Genomic DNA, 16,735 nt, shown 5'->3' with positions numbered 1-16,735 from the left:
GCATAGGTACAACTGTCTCATCTGTGGATAATTTTTAATGCTGTGTACACACTGGGATTTGGACTATGTAGTAAAAATAGCAAGCTAATGCAAATAGCTGTGCGGTTTTTCTCACCCAACTGCAATCTGATTTTGCTGTGTGGCGCTACTATTTTGGAATAAGGGCCATGCTGCTCGATGCTCCATACCCCGTCGTCCTCCCTGCCAGTGGCCGATCGCCCTGTGTGTGTGCACACCTTAAGACCTGAACATTTAAGGTGCCTTGAATACTTTTAGTGAGCATGTTTACATACTGTAAATTAAGAGACTACAGTATAAAAAAAAAATATTGCGGGGTAAATGTACAGGGAAGAACAACCATTTTGAAGCCATTTTTATCTATACATTTTCTTTCAATTGCAACATCCCAAAAGTAAGAGTAGGGTCCAACAAAACTGTCTGGCCCATGCCCTTTTCATTCCATCCACAAGCACACCAGATGAGGCCGCCATGTTGGGTGCACTGCAAAGGTTACATTGTGGGAGATAAGCCATACAAGGGGCCAATGCATATATGGGAAAACGGACACTTGTAGTATGATCTAACCTGTATGGAAACATCCTTCTTGTGGAGCAACTATCTGAAGCACGTATCTGGTAATATCAAAGAATTATGTGTGTAACAAGTAATCAATATACCTGCATCTTTAAGCAATGACTTCATATTACCCATATACCTTCCATATTCCCATGGGTACACAAAACAGTTTCTGAGATTACAATTCCTGTTTCTGCCCTATGGTCTAGCACAGTGATGGCTAACCTTGACACTCCAGATGTTGTTGAACTACACATTCCAGCATACCCTGCATCAGTTTTACCATGGCCAAATAGCAAAACTGTAGCAGGGCATGCTGGGATGTGTAGTTCAACATCTGGAGTGTCAAGGTTAGCCATCACTGGTCTAGCGAGATCTCACAGCCCCTTGCAAAAAAAAGTGCTAATACCATTGGTAGCAGATCTAACAAAATGGGCAGTCAAGCTATGGCAGTATTTGAACAACATCCTAGAGGTATAGTTACTGAAGTGCATTTTTTTTAGAAAGAGATATTGCTAGTAGCAACCAATCAGATTCAAGCTATTCTCTTCTAGACCAAGAGTGGCCAACTCCAGTCCACGAAAGCTACAAACAGTTAACATGTTTCAGGGCTCTTCTCAGATTCACAAGTGAAGTAATTCATTCCAGCTGTAAATCTTTTATAATGTGTCAGTGAGTAATGAATACATCTGTTCGCCTGTCTGTCCGCAAGCTGCTTGTTCACATCTAGCAGTGGGGGCGTGGGGCGGCTGTAATGGACTGCGCCCATGAAAAAGACCATCGTTTTATGGTCATTCCCATGTAAATGTGCCAGTGACGCAGGGGCGGGCAGCTGACATACAGGGCACCCGCAGATGTGAGACACCAGAGAAGTGCCTTACATCTGCGAGCGCTGTAGAAATCATTCGATGGTCAGTGACCTGTAAGTCGTAGGTTATTACCATGGGTTGTGAACCAAAGGTAGTTAACTTATTCACCACAGGTGCATTAACCATTTGCAACCATTTAGATCTTAATCAACGGTGGCGCGATGCTGCAAGTCGATTTTTATAACTTTTAAATCCATCTAAAATGACTAACTCAAAAAAACTGGCAGCTAATTAAAAATGATGGCATACTCATCTAAACAGAGTCACTGCACAGATAACTATTGTCTGTGCAATGATTCTTAGGGCTAAAAGTAAATAGTCTAGTGCTGAAAAAGCATGGCAGGCATACTGTACATACAATATTTACAGTGCTAGTCGCAATATGTCAGTTGCTATATTGGTCAATGCCATGGGATTAAAGTTGGAAGTGCTCGGTTGCTGCACTTGAAACCATGGATTCAGTACTGAATCCCGGCAGTCGGGATCCCAGCGTTCAGAATCCCGGCGGTCGGGATCCCGGTGTTCAGAATCCCGACAGCCGAAATGCTGGCAAGGGGGGGGCGTGCTACGCTCGGCACACTAATTTATTCTCCCTCCAGGGGTGTCGTGGACACCCACGGAGGGAGAATGTGTCAGGATTTCGGCGGTCGGGATTCTGAACGCCGGGATCCCGACCGCCGGGATTTTAACTGCATCCTGAAACCATCCTCTAATACTCATTTGACATTGCGCCTTAAACCCAAGTTGTTGCCGAGTCAACACCAGTCGAGGGGTGCTTTGAAAGCACCACACCTTATATCCTGGGTCAACCAACCTTGCAATTTAGCCTGGTATTTAAGAAGGGTTAAACCTGGGTCACCCTGTGTTTAATGGGCAACCCAGGATCGAGATCCCAGGTTCTACCCAGCATAGCGATTTAAAAGTGATATTAGTGACTAATATATGATCTTGGTTGGAAAAGTTTTTTGGTCAATTTCCTGTCAATGTTGACATTAGAAAATATCTGGGTAACATGATTAAAAACAAGGTTATTGACCAAAATCAATCTTTAGTAAATATACCCCATAAAAGTATCAGCAGTATTTAATTGTAAGGAAAAGTTTAAAATGTTGGTTGTGTGGTTGGTTGATGTGAAAACTTTGGTACTGTGGAATCAGAAACCAGCTTTGTTGAATCAAACAGGCTTCTGGACCAAGTTGCATGGCAAAAAAAATCCCTTTGATGTCCCCTTACAAAAAAAGGCACATTTAATGGCATTGATCCATCACATTTGCTACTCCTACATCTGGGGTGTATGTGAGTACATTGTTTAAATGAAAATCACAGAAGCTCTGTATTCACCATTATGTTACAAACTCTTCAAACTTTCTTTTTTCTATACAGGTTGTGTATCCCTTGTCCAAATATCAGTTATCCAAAATATTCTGAAAACCACATGTACTTTTATTTTTTTACTAAAACCTACTGGCTACATCTGTAACTGGCACTACTGGGGAAATAACATGTAACTGGCACTAAATATGCGCAAGGACATGATTGCTTGGTATTCAAAGTCAGTGTCTGAGATCGTACACAAAGGGTGACATTCTATGGGATGAGATTTGTGTTTTTTGGCATTAATTAGTAAACAAAATGGCAACATCGCATTTTTCCCGTCAAATCGCCTATTTAATAGGATGCGCAAAGGGACTGAAATCGCATATTATGTGCGTTAAAGCATGCGGACCAAAAGTGCGTGATAAATTCGCATTTATATCGCATCCAGATGTTTTCGTACAGAAAAGTATACAAATCGCTTATTTAATGCAATGCGTTTTCGCAAATCGCACTTTTTAGGTGTCTAATAATCGCACTTATTTCAGACCAGGTTCTGTTTGGCGATTTGGCCCAGAACTCACTTTGGTCAAGTGCACACATGGTTAAGAGAGGGTTTGAGACATGGAGATTTTGCAGAGTGGTTTGGAGTTGCTTATTTGTGATGTGGCCCATTTGGAGGAGCTGCGCAGGAGGGAGGAAGCTGCACGCCAGATCCAGGTAGCCCCCCGACTACTGCGTACCCCACGTATGTATCGTGCTGGGCTGTACCTGGACTCCCTCTCGGATCAACAGGTTGTGGGGATGTTTAGGCTGAACCGCATTAACCTGTTGGACTTATATGAGCAGGTGAGAGATGATTTGGACCCTTTTGGGGGAGGCAACTATGCAGTGTCTGGGCTGCACAAATTAATGTGTGCCCTCTACTATTTGGCCACAGGCTCCACTCAGTCTGTGACCTCATGGTCCTTGGGGGTATCACAGGCCACTTTCTCTAAGCATTTTACTCAAGTGTTACTTGCTTTAAAGAAGTTGTGGCGCACATACATCAGATTCCCCACTTCTGAGTTGGAGTCGCAGGACCACAAGTTGGCTTTCTATAGACTCTCAGCATTCCCGCACGTGCTGGGAGCTATAGACTGCACACACATTGGGATTAGGGCACCGCACGTGCGGGGCCACGTCTACGTCAATAGGCGTGGGCTGCACTCCCTGAACGTGCAGGTTGTTTCCAATGCTCACCTCAAAATCCTGAGTGTTGTTGCAGGCTTTCCTGGGAACTGCCATGACGCCTATAATCTGAGACACTCAGCCCTCTGGAACCGATTTACCGACCACCAAATGCCAGAGGGCTGGCTACTAGGTAAGTACCTTTTTACATATTACCCTGTCTGTCCTTATTTGTACCTGCTCTAATGTGTGTGTTTCCTGTTTCACAAGCATATTGTTCTTCTACCAGTGTCTCCTGTTTGCAAAAAACACAGACCTTACCATATAAGGCAATCACTTCCTATCTGTGTTTTAGGTGACTCAGGATATGGGTGTGTTTCCTGGCTCATGACACCTTTGCGCTCCCCAGAGGGCCCTGCACAGCACCGGTATAATGAAGCCCATATTGCAACCCGAAATGTGGTGGAGCGCACATTTGGCATTTTGAAGAGTAGATTCCAGTGTTTGGACCGGTCATCGGGTACGCTGCTTTACCACCCTGCAAAAGTAGTGATGATCGTCCAGGCTTGCTGCATGTTGCACAACATAGCCCTGTCCCAACCTGCCTGTGTGGAGGAGGAACATGCAGCAGTCGTGCAGGAAGCCCAACCTACCACACCTCGGGTAGTGAGGGGTACGCAGAGGGGGGATCTGGTGCGCACACACATCATCAGCCGTTACTTTTCTGGTAAGCACATGTGCCCTGTATTCCAAAATGTACCTTTGCTGTAAGTGTACTCATAAACAAATTATTTACCAATACCATCTGTTTCCACCCACATTTAGCCTAATACACAGAGCCCAACGGATGCAGCTGGTGGTGCTGACCTATCCCTTGCTGGTATCAAGCTTGTAAGTACATTTGATACATGTATGAATTAAGTTTGCTGTAAAACATGGCTCACTGGTGTTGTGGAACTACACGTGCCAGCATGCCCTGACACACTATAACCATTATAGTCCAAACCATGAGTGTCAGAGCTTGCTGGAATATGTAGTTCCACAACCTTTGACGGGCCAGAGTTACCCCACACTACTTTACAGCAATCCCATTGTCATATACCATTACACTATGTCATAATTCACACAACAATTGGTTGATAAATAATACACTGACAAAATGGTATGCGGTTAGACATTTTTACTGCAGTATACTATGTCAGAAGCAATCTGCATTTTTGTCAGTAAAACATTAAAACTGTCGGGGGATGTAACAAGATGTATTGCATATCACAAAATTATCAAATATATGACCTATCTTCTCCCACCATCAGGCAACCCTACACCACTTCTAGAACCTGCACCCAGGCCACCACGGGTCCTAATACTCCGACGGGGTGGGGAAGTGGGGGAGCCACTTATTGGGGTGCTAGATACACTACTGAGAGTTGATGCTGCGCCACCTACGACATTGCCTTCCAGCTGCTGTAGTTGGGCCTGCATACCTATTAAGGCATTGGTCTGCGCTGTGCATGATTGGCTTAGTGCAGCTATACTTTGCTCAAGGCTGCCAATATGGCTATTCTGTTCCCTTACAGCAGAAGTAAGATCTGCAAAACGGGTGTCAATGCTATTAGCAATGCGCACATGAGTGCCTACACCTACCCGTACACTACGTGCAATTTTTCGTAATTGAAGAAATGTGTCACGCATGTACCCCTGGATGTTACCTATTTGCAGGCTTTGGGAGGCCATAAATTCTATTTGTTTCTCCTTGAAATTGACCAAGGAGTTAGCTATTTGGGAAGCAGAAGCTGCTGTATGGGGTGGGTTTGTGGGTGGGGGTGGGTTGGGAGACACCCCACTTGGGGGAAGATCACTCTGTGAGGAGGTCTGTATTTCCTCCTCTGCCGCAAAGTTCTCCACGGGTTCAAGAATGATGTCCATTTCGTCCAACACCATCATCGAAGAATCAGTTTGATGTGTTCCTAGTTGTATAGTACCTGTGGATACAGATGAGGAGGTAAGTACTGATGCATATATAGGCCAGACTCTCTTCAGTACTGTTTTAGAAAGGGCTTGAGATGCTGGACGCACATACCTAGGGGTCTTATGTACTTACACATGTACCCCGATACAGCATGTAACATTGACATTAATAATAAGTCAGATGGCTAGGTCAGATTACATTCATTTCCGTTGCAATGTAGCAGCAGGAGATGAATGTAGTGTGACATATTGTTGATGTGATATGGGTGTGTGTACTGTATGTGTAATGGCGTGTTTTTGTTCATTTACCTGCTTCCACAGATTCTGCAGCAACGGGCCTTCTTGTCTTGGATGCGTGAGCACTTCGGGACGGACAATCTGTGAAAGGAAAGATGGGCAGCCATTATGTACCTTGCAATGGATAAGCATTTACGGCAAACATGCATTGAAATGACATTAATGGACAATACTTCCTTTGGTTAAGGACTACATTATTTAGTCCCCCACATTATTTGACATCTGTTTTTTACCTGATTATTTTGTTAGAGTATTATTAAACTATTGTACACATTACAACTGTTGGATAATCTGTGGTATGTAGCCATGGCAGCTAAACCACCAGTACACCTATGTGTTTTTGGCCACATACATGTTAGGCTGCTAGAAAGAATGTTACAGTGTTGATCAATATCAGCAGTTGTGGAACTACAAGGCCCAGCATTATGAGCAATTTGAAAGTAGGAGCAGGCAATTTATTGTGCATGACCTTTCTGGGCTATGTAGTTCCACAGCAGCACTTTACTTAGCATAACAATTCAAGTGAACATTACAATTTGAAAACATTGGCATGTATGTTTAAGATTGCATGTGGTCACACTTACCAGCTCTGGATGGCGTTTGCGGCCTATCGGTATCCGCGACGTGCATGCCAGGCAGGACCTCAGGGGGTATGATGCGCTTCAACTTCACCTCATAGGACGTGTAGCAGACAGTGGTGGGGCTTCCTCATTGAATCTCTTCTTGACATTTCTGACCAGGCGCTTGTGCTGACTTACAGCGTTCACCGCCTGGGTGATGTCCTTCCACATAGCCCTTTTGCGCTGTGCAGTGGTCTTGTGGTGAGTTTTCCCAAGTAACCGGTCAAACACAGGCATGATAGCTCGGACAAGCGCAGCATTTTCCTCGTAGGAAAATCTGACCTTTCGGCCACTTTTTGTGCGGCCAGCTTCTACCGCCTCCTCCTCATTTTCTACTCCAGCCATGTACCCCTCCTCCTCCATACCAGTGTCTTCCTCCTCCACACCTCCATCTTCCTCCACCTCTGACATGTGGCCCTCCTGCAGCTGCTGTGGGGTATGGTCAAGGTCTTGGCTATAGGATGGGGATGCCAGCGTATCCTCCACCTCCTCCTGCTGGGGCTGGACGCCCAGGGCCTGGTCTGGGGCTGGCCTTGCTGTGGCCATGCTGCCTGCCACACTGCTGGCTCTCCCACTTGGCTGGCTGCTGCCACTGCTCCCTCTGCCACTGCTCCCTCTGCCACTGCTCCCTCTGCCACTGCTTCCTCTGCCACTCCTCACTCTGCCACCAACACCTCTTCCTCTACTCACACTGCCACTGCTCCTCTCCATGCTCCTTACTTCCTATCAAAGAGTGAAATGGCGCCAGTGCCCCTTTATATAGGGGATGTGTTACATAATGGAGGGGACAGAGGTGGGCCAATAGGTTGGGGGGTTCTTAGTCATGCGGAGACAGTTTTGTAAATCGCACTCCGGTTGGTCCAAAACTCGCACATGACCGGCGGAAGAAATCGCACTTTTTTGTGACTTAAATTCGCACCACTTAGCCGCAAATCGCACCACTTCGCACTTTTCAGCCTCCAAAGCGCATCCCATTAAATATCGAATTATTACAAACAAATGCGATTTGAAAAAGGGCGAATAGCGGCGATGTGGTGCGATATAAAAACATGCGCATTTATCTCAATCCATAGAATGTCACCCAAGCTTTCTTTCATGTTTTAAAAACTTGTTTCATGCACAAATAAACTATATTTGTGTGTATTTCATGTGTTTGATGTGCTTATACAACATTAATGCAAGATACCGCATTCATATATAAAAATATTTTAAAATACTGAATAATCCATTATCCAAAATTCTTCTGGTTCCGAGCATTTTGGATAAGGGATACTCTACCTGTACTTTATAACAGGGAATGCTAGTTACAATTGTTTTTGTATGTACTAAATGAAAATACACCTTTTCGACTGTATATGGTGGGTTCTCTGCAGCAGGGAACATCTGAAGAGATAGATCCTCTGTAGACACAATTGTCTTCCGTTGTTATTCACTATTCATGTAGGAGATCACATGGATTGGAAGATCATTTTTGCAGAAATATAACCAATGTTCTCATCATACAACAGAGGTTGAAATAGATGAATGCCCCTTGTATCACCTCCTGCCTAAGGAAGCCAATTCTGGGGCATTTTTTCAATCCCGGGATTCGGGATTGAAAAATGCTTAATCCCGGGATCCCGGGATTGGCTTTCCTAATAAAAAGACACCCTAGCTGCCCCACATTTACCTTCATTTGAGGGTGCAGCAGGGTTGCCAGGAGCCCGGTTGCTGGGTGGGGGGGACGGGTTGTCCATGGTGCGGGCTGGCATGCTGGCATGCTGGCTGGCTTCGCGCTGGCTGGGCGGGTGGGTAGGCTTGCTGGCTGGGCGGGCGAGTGGGCTTGCTGGGCGGGTTCATAGCTGGCTGGGCGTGCGGGTTCATAGCTGGCTGGGAGGGCGGGTGGGCTTGCTGGCTGGGCGGGCGGTTAGGCTCGCTGGCTGGGCGGGCGAGTGGGCTTGCTGGGCGGGTTCATAGCTGGCTGGGCGGGTTCATAGCTGGCCGGGCGGGTGGGCTTGCTGGCTGGGCAGGCGGGCAGCGGGATCACATTGCCGGGCGGGACCTCTGCCTGCGCAGCGTGACCTCTGATCTCGTCACGCTGCGCAGACGCTGCCCGGCATTAGACTGCGCGCATGCGCAATCTAATCCCGAAATCCCGGGATTGGAAACTCCAATCCCAGGATTGAAATCCCGGCGTTTTTGGGGGGGCCAAATCCCGGGATCCCGACGATCCCGGGATTGGCCACCCTACTCCTGCCATATCGCTTAAGCCAGGGGTTCCCAAACTTTTTTGAATCACAGCACCCTAGAGCATCAAAATGTTTTCAAGGGACCCCTAGGTCAAATGTTTCTTATTGAGAAATTCAGGAAAAAATATAAAAGTAAGTGCATTGTGTTTATATGTCACAGTTATGTGGTGTGGGGCAGGATTTGCTCCTGTTTGTCCACATATGTTATGATTTGGCAGCCACTAGCACTGGTTTTGCCTGTTACATTGCACATAACTAATATGAATTGATCCTGCTTCACCAACCCAAGGCACCCCTGCAAGTGTCCTGAGGCACCACAGGGTGCCTAGGCACACAGTTTGGGAACCACTGGCTTAAGCCTTTTGCTCCATCACTCCTGCCTTCTGTCTTTCACTTCTCTCTTTGTGTCTCCTGCCTGCAGTGCCTCCCCATGTCTCTCCTGACCCCTGTCACTCCATCCCCCTGCACCATGATCTCCTCCCCCATATTTGCTGTGTCTCTGGTGTCTTTTCAGCTCCATGTCTCTCTAGCCTCCTGCCCTGTGTCACTTTTACCCCATCTTTCTAGCTTTATGTTTCTCCAGACTCCTGCTGTGTCACCTCAAGAGTCAGCAAACTCCAGTTGTTTTTTTTTGCCCTTACACCACAGCATCAACAGCTGTCAATGCTGTGGTGTAAGGGCAATGACACATGCACCTGTCTATTTCAATAGTGCATTCCGTTCTTACATTGGCCTGCATATTGGCATGCCGATAAAGACACCCTGGCATGTTCATACATGGGAGGAAAGCATTATCTGTGCACATAATGGGGCAGATTTTTATAAGTCTGGTGAGATAACGCTCCAGCCAATCAGCTGGGTTTGAAATATGACAGTTGGGATTTCATTGGCTGGTGTGTTATCTTCTTCCACTTGATCTCTTCGCCAGGCTTAATAAATCTGCCCCATGGTGTGCTGATACTACTTCTCTCCCCCATTATGATAGTTAATAGATCTATATTTTTATCATACAAGGAAAGAACTGAAAGCAATACGGAAGACTGCAAATCTCATTGACTGCTCAGACAATAAAAATGAAGCAACCTTTATAATTTAACTGAAGAAGTGTTTTACACTCTGGTTGACAGATTTGTTCTTTTGCAAATGGACCTGAACTTAATGGTACCGCAATTCTTTTCTCATCACAACATCAGAAAAAATGGATGGGTACTGCCACTCCCATGGTTGTGCCAGTTATACCCCATTCACATTGAAAAAATAACCCGGGTTGTTGCAGAGTCTCAGGCAGTGTGAAAGGACCTTTTTACATTTCCTGGGTCCAGCAACTAGGCAATCTGGCCTGGGTTAAAAGACCTTGCAAATGCTGGTGCCGCTCCTGCGACGGACCTGTATCCAATCCTGGGTGTGACCCAGCATTTGCGATATGATACGGGTGTTAGAGTATGCCTTTCTTCTTTTCCCTCATATTTTGTCTGTTAGGATAAGAGGTCGTATAAATACATACATTTTGGCCATGGGAGCCTTAGAGATACATAAGAAGGAACCCAGACCAGTACCAATCCATCCTGTCCTGTTTTGTCAATGCCAATCAAACTGCTTAGAGAAAAAGGAGTATCCTAGTCTGTGACCGAAAGTGTAATGTAGGCAAAAAAAAACTATAATCTATTATAGTTTTGGAAGGAATTATTACATGGCCTGAAGGTAAAGTATATCCAACAGTAACTGTACCCTACATACACATCTCAGTCATTTGGAACTCTTTAAGACCCATTCTCTCTCTCTCTCTCTCTCTCTCTCTCTCTCTCCCCACATGGAGAGCAGCAGCACCATTTCTGGCATATTCTTGTGGGTTACATGGAGTCATTTACTCACTCAAGGTTGCTGACTGCATAACCTCAAGTAGCCTTACAATAAAACTCTGCTACATGGAAGCATGCCACCATATGAATTGTAAAACACCCACACATACACTATTTTTGTATTTAAAGTCTTTGTTCCATATTGTTTAGTATGCTGTGGTTTGAAATGTATTTAGCCCACATCCATTTCTTTCCATAGAATCTCATAACCCAATATTTTTGTTAAAAATGGAATTGGGGTTATGCTTTCAGCCTCATTGCTATGCCCAGAAAAGATGGATCTTAATGAAAGATAAGAAGGTTAGATATTAAGCAATCTCACACTTGTTCACCCTATGGCAAATAGTTTATTCACCTTATGCAGCTTTTACAGTAGTATTTTTTTAGATAATTCTCTATTTGTTTTGAACAGAGATTGAGCTCTATTTGATCATTGATCTTTGCAATATTGCTCCAGCTAGTTAAATGAAGATTGTTTGAAGTAAAATGTTGATGGGATTAAGGTCTGGACTCTCCCTTGGTCTCTAGTGTTGCAGTGGGATTGACTTATTGTTCTACTGAAAACCACTTTCCTCCCCATTCAACTTGCCATCAAACCTGACCTAGATGCCAATTTGCAATATTTCTTTCAGACAAGGTTGTTGTTTTTTTTTTTTTTTATCTCCTAAAGATGGTTTCTTCCTTGTAACCTCCACATAAACATTCATCTTGTGGGATTCTTATTCATTTCTTACTCAGCATTTTAGTTTTTCATCATAGCTGTTGATTTGAGAAGCTTGATCAGTGTCAGATTGCCAGTGTCTTCCTTCAGTAAGTCTTCTTCTTGACCAACTTATGACTTCTTTAGAATGCCCTTTCATATTCCTTTTGTGAAGAGAATATATTTAGTTTGGAATTTCTCTGTCATATAGGACATAGATTCAAATAGGCACAGCAAAAATAGAAACAGAGCTCGTTCTTATGGTGCACTGACTATAATTTAACCACTTCGGTGTGTACGCTGGATCACCTGGGCTCCCCTGCCGCTACCCCCCGCAGACATGAGGCGCTGCTCAGGAGCCCTCGGATGATCATGGATTTGTGCGCCCCGAACACCTGAGCCCCCCCCCAGCAGCCGAAAACAGCCGAAGCCAGCAGCAGGGAAGCAGGGACTGCCACAGCTAGAGTGGTGAGTATTTCTGGGGCAGGACAAACCTGCCCTGGTAGGTCCTTCAGACCCTCTTACCAATCTCAGAGATGTGACTGTCGAAAGCAGTATGATACACTTCCTGTTCTAATTACTATTCTGAACTCCAGTAGATCACTATAAGTAAAGGCCCCATACAATGGGCCGATTTGTCTTAAGGACAAGCCGGACCAGTTTGCCCTTGAGAGCCCCCTGGCAGCTCCCCGGGAGGCTCACATGCGATCTGGCACTTGCAGTGCCATTTTTCAATGCAATAAATCGCATTTGTTTAAACAATATACGCTGAGAGATATATGCTTTACCTCACTATTTCCTATCACTGTTCTCTTGGCATCGCCTTAAAACATAAAAGTTCATTCAGAATGAAATAACCTCAGAAGCCTGTTACTTATCTGATATCACAGAAATAAATCATATTGTGCCAATAACAACTACTATCTGGGGTTACTACAGGTTGAAAAAATAAGACTCTTACAGTACCTGTCTGTGGTAGTTTTTTTTTTTTTTAATAAATTTATTTATTGAAGCTTACATATTAATGTACAATGAAATGAACAGATATAAGCAATTCAGGCTCGCAGGCCTATGTTCAGTGAGGTATAAAGAGATGTACATTGGCATACGTAACGTTGTAGTTAAGCTTCGAAAACTTTTCTAACCATTATAATATCCAAACCATGGAGATGACAACAAAGTCTTAAGAGGCGCGGGCCATGCTGTGGTCGTGGTCTGTATCGCCAGCGTTTGGCTTTCGGCCTTGAGAGGCCTCGCTACCTCTTTCCTCGATTAACTCTTTTCTATGTATTATTCATGGGAAGGAATATCAAACAAAACTAATGTTTGTCCAAACCGCGGACAAACTAGCGTGGGCAATATACCCACACAAATTAGAACCTGCCTACCTGACCTCACCGGCCGCCGATCCATCCATGGCATAGTCCGTCAACGAGAGGAAGGGTTAGATATGAAAGGGATGTAGGGAGAAGGATATAGAGAGAGGGTAGAAAAGGGGGGGAGTAGTCTTATGTCGGGATAGGATTTGTGTTGCTAAATAGTTGAAGGGAGTACCATGTCGTTGGTTGGAAGCATTGTTTTAAGGCAAGTTTGGTCGCAGGGGGCAAAGTTCTAATATATTTATCCCAACATCCAAATAAAGCAGGTGTCAATGTTTCTTTGTGCTGGGAGGCCTCCATCCAGTCCATCGTGAATAGGAAAAGCAAGCGGGAAGTGGCCAAGGGCACTGTTGGGTTGTCTTTATGTATCCACTGTTGTAAGATCGCTTTGCGACCCACGGCTGACAGGATCATTATTAGCTTTTTATCCTTCTTGGGTATGCCTGGCTGGTCCGCTAGACAGCCGAATATAGCCCATGAGGCTGTGCGGTTGAATGGGATGCCTAGGGTTGTGGAACCATAGGCATGCAACTCGGACCAAAACTGTTGGATGTTAGGGCATTCCCAAAGACAGTGCATTATGTCCGCTTCTGCAGCCGAACATTTAAGACATCCCGCTGTCTCCGAGATGCCCATCAGGTATCTTTTTTTGGGGGACAGATATGCCCTGTGGAGTATCTTGTATGACATTTCTTGATATGAGCTTGCTGGAATAAGCTTCAAAGATTTGTGAAAGGTGTCTATAATCTGTTCGGATGTGATGGAACTGATTTGGGCAGCCCATTTGTCCACTTGTGGTAGGTCAGTGTCTGGGTCAATTTCGGTGCGTATTCGTGAGTAGATTATAGATGTGGAGTAGGACCCTGTGTGCACGATCGAGTCAAGAGGGTTGATGAAGTCAGCGTCTTGCAGTTTGGGAAGTACTGCCTTTACATAGTGAATAGCTTGGGCATAGAAGAATGCGTGGGTTTGATTAATATTGAATTTTCCCCTCGCCTCTTCAAAGGATAGTGGAGTTTTTGTGTTCAGTAGTTGGCGGATGTTTCGAATACCGTGCATATGCCATGTGTTGAAGGGAAGTGCGGCAGTCCCATCTTGGAAGTCTAGGTTGCCGATCAGGGGTAAGGAGGTGGAATATTTAAATTGTAACCCAAGGGATTTCCTAGCTAATTTCCACGCTTGTGCAGTAGATCTTAGCAGAATGTTATCTGAGTGGGGGATCTTTAGGGTGGATGGGTTGGTGTGTAACACATAGCTGAGAGAGAGAGGTAAGCATAGTTGAGACTCTAATGCTACGTCTGTGTATATGCCTTGGCCTCTTGTCCAGTCAATAGCAAAACGCATAAGGCATGCTATGTTATATTGTTTGATGTCTGGGAGGTTGACTCCTCCTTTGAATTTGGTTTGCGATAGTTTTTTAGCACTAATCCTGGGCTTTTTATTATTCCAGATAAATTTTGAAATAGTTGAGTTGAGGGTATTCAAGTCTGATTTGGAGATTAAGAGAGGTGTCATTTGAAGGATGTAGAGGAGTTTAGGGAAGCTGGCCATCTTGATTAAGTTGCATCTGCCCAAGAGATTAAGTGGTAGAGATTTCCATAGGGTGATTTCCTGTTTGAGTTTGCAAATTACTGGGTGTAGGTTATTAGAGTATAAATGCGTGGGGTTGCTGGGCAGCTGGATCCCTAGGTATGTGATTTGGGAAGAGGCCCATTTGAAAGGAAAGGGGGTGGTCCAGCCTATTTTTACTTGATTGTGTATGGCCAATGCCTCTGACTTTTCAAAGTTGACCGAGAAGCCTGCGAATGTGGAAAATTGCTGTATTGTTTCTATAAGTATAGGAATAGTGTGATGCGGTTCCGCTATGAACAGCAGAATGTCATCTGCAAATGCTGTAATACGAAGTTCTCTGTTACCTATTTGAATCCCCTTGTAGTCTGGAAGTTTCAGAATGTAGCGTATTAGGGGTTCTAAGGCCAGATTGAAGAGGAGGGGGGACAGTGGGCATCCTTGTCTGGTGCCTCTTTCTAAAGTAAATGTCTGGGATATATTGTTGTTGACTTGTACTCTTGCTGTGGGTGAATTATAGAGGGTGTGTATGAAGTCTCGGAATAGTGGGCTAAAGTGTTGGATTTGTAAGACTCTATCTAAGTGTGACCATGCGATTTTATCGAACGCTTTTTCTGCGTCCAGATTTATGAGTATGTTGGAATATTGTTTCTGGGTGCGGGAGTGTGTTATAGCCGCTATAGCAGCCCTTATTCCCTGTACTGATTGTCTGCCTTTGATAAAACCTAATTGTGCTGGTGATATTAATCTCGAGAGGCAGGCTTGAAGCCTATTGGCCATCATTTTGGTCAGAATTTTAAAATCTTGATTAAGGAGGGAAATGGGCCTATATGAGCCGACTTGGGAGGGATCTTTACCTGGCTTTGGGAGTACAATTATTTTAGCTTCATTGAAGCGGATTGGTGTATTTTTAGATTGAAGGATGTGATTATAGAGGTTCGTAAGAGTCGGTGTGAGTTCATCTTTTAGCATTTTATAGTATTCTGCTCCAAACCCGTCTGGACCGGGGCTTTTATTATTGGGTAGGGATTTTATGGTCTCCTTAACTTCCTGCTCGGTGAATGGGCTGTCTAGGGTGTCCCTCTCCTCTTGTGAGAGGTTAGGAAGCCCGGCTTTTTCTAGAAAAGATGAGCCTATTTGTGCATTATCTGGCCCTTTTGTGTAGAGAGTTTTATAAAATGTCATAAATTCAGAACATATCAGTGAGGGGTCCGTTATTTTGTTTGAGGTGGTGTTAATCATATTGACCCATGTTCGGGGTTTTTGCCCTTTTGCTAAGTTGGCTAGGAGTTTTCCCGCTTTGTTGCCCCATCTGTGAAACTTATTCCGTTGGTAATTGTATGATGTTTGTGCTTGTTCTGTAAGGAAGGTGTCGTAAAGTTGTTTGGCCGAGAGGTAAATATCTCTGTTGGAGGCTGTGTCATGCTTCTTATAGTTCCTGTAGGCCGAGGTCAGCGTGGCGCTTAGTTCTTTTAAATTGGAGTGGATTTTTTTTCTCCTTGAATGTACGTAGGACATGATGTATCCCCTGACCACCGCTTTGGAGGCCCCCCAGTACAGAGAGTGGTTTTCTTTCTGGGCCTCATTGTCCCCGCTATATAATTGCCATGCATAACGCAGGTGGAATAAGAAGTCCTGAGAGTGGCTAAGATATGTAGGGAATCGCCATTGTCGGGAGGAGGTTTGGGGAGCGGATAATTGCAGTGTCATAGTGATTGGGGCATGATCTGAAATCACTATGTTTGTAATGGCTGCGTGGGATACTTTGGGGAGGATCTGTGTAGAGATGAAAAGGTAGTCAATTCGAGAGTGTGAGGAGTGCGGGTGTGAATAAAAGGAGTAATCTTTTGTTGTGGGGTTAAGGACACGCCATGGGTCTAAAATGTCCAGCTGAGAGCAAAAGGAGGTCAAGAGGTTTGAGAGAGAGGTGGAATGGTTATTACCTACTCCGGATCTGTCCATGGATGGATCGACCACCGAATTGAAGTCTCCTCCAATAATGAGGTTCTGGCTGCCCCAAGACATTACTTTTTCTAGGATAACTGCAAAGAAAGAGGGTTGTGAGACATTTGGAGCATATAGGTTCAGGAGGGTATATACTAAATTATCTAACAATAAACCTAGCAAAATGAATCTCCCTTCTGGGTCAATAAATTTCCTTCTTATTGTGTACTGTAAATTTTTGT

Source organism: Crinia signifera, chromosome 3 (assembly GCF_055691185.1).
Source record: "Crinia signifera chromosome 3, ASM5569118v1, whole genome shotgun sequence".
In the NCBI taxonomy this organism is placed as follows: Eukaryota; Metazoa; Chordata; class Amphibia; order Anura; family Myobatrachidae; genus Crinia; species Crinia signifera.
This window is presented reverse-complemented; position numbering follows the sequence as displayed.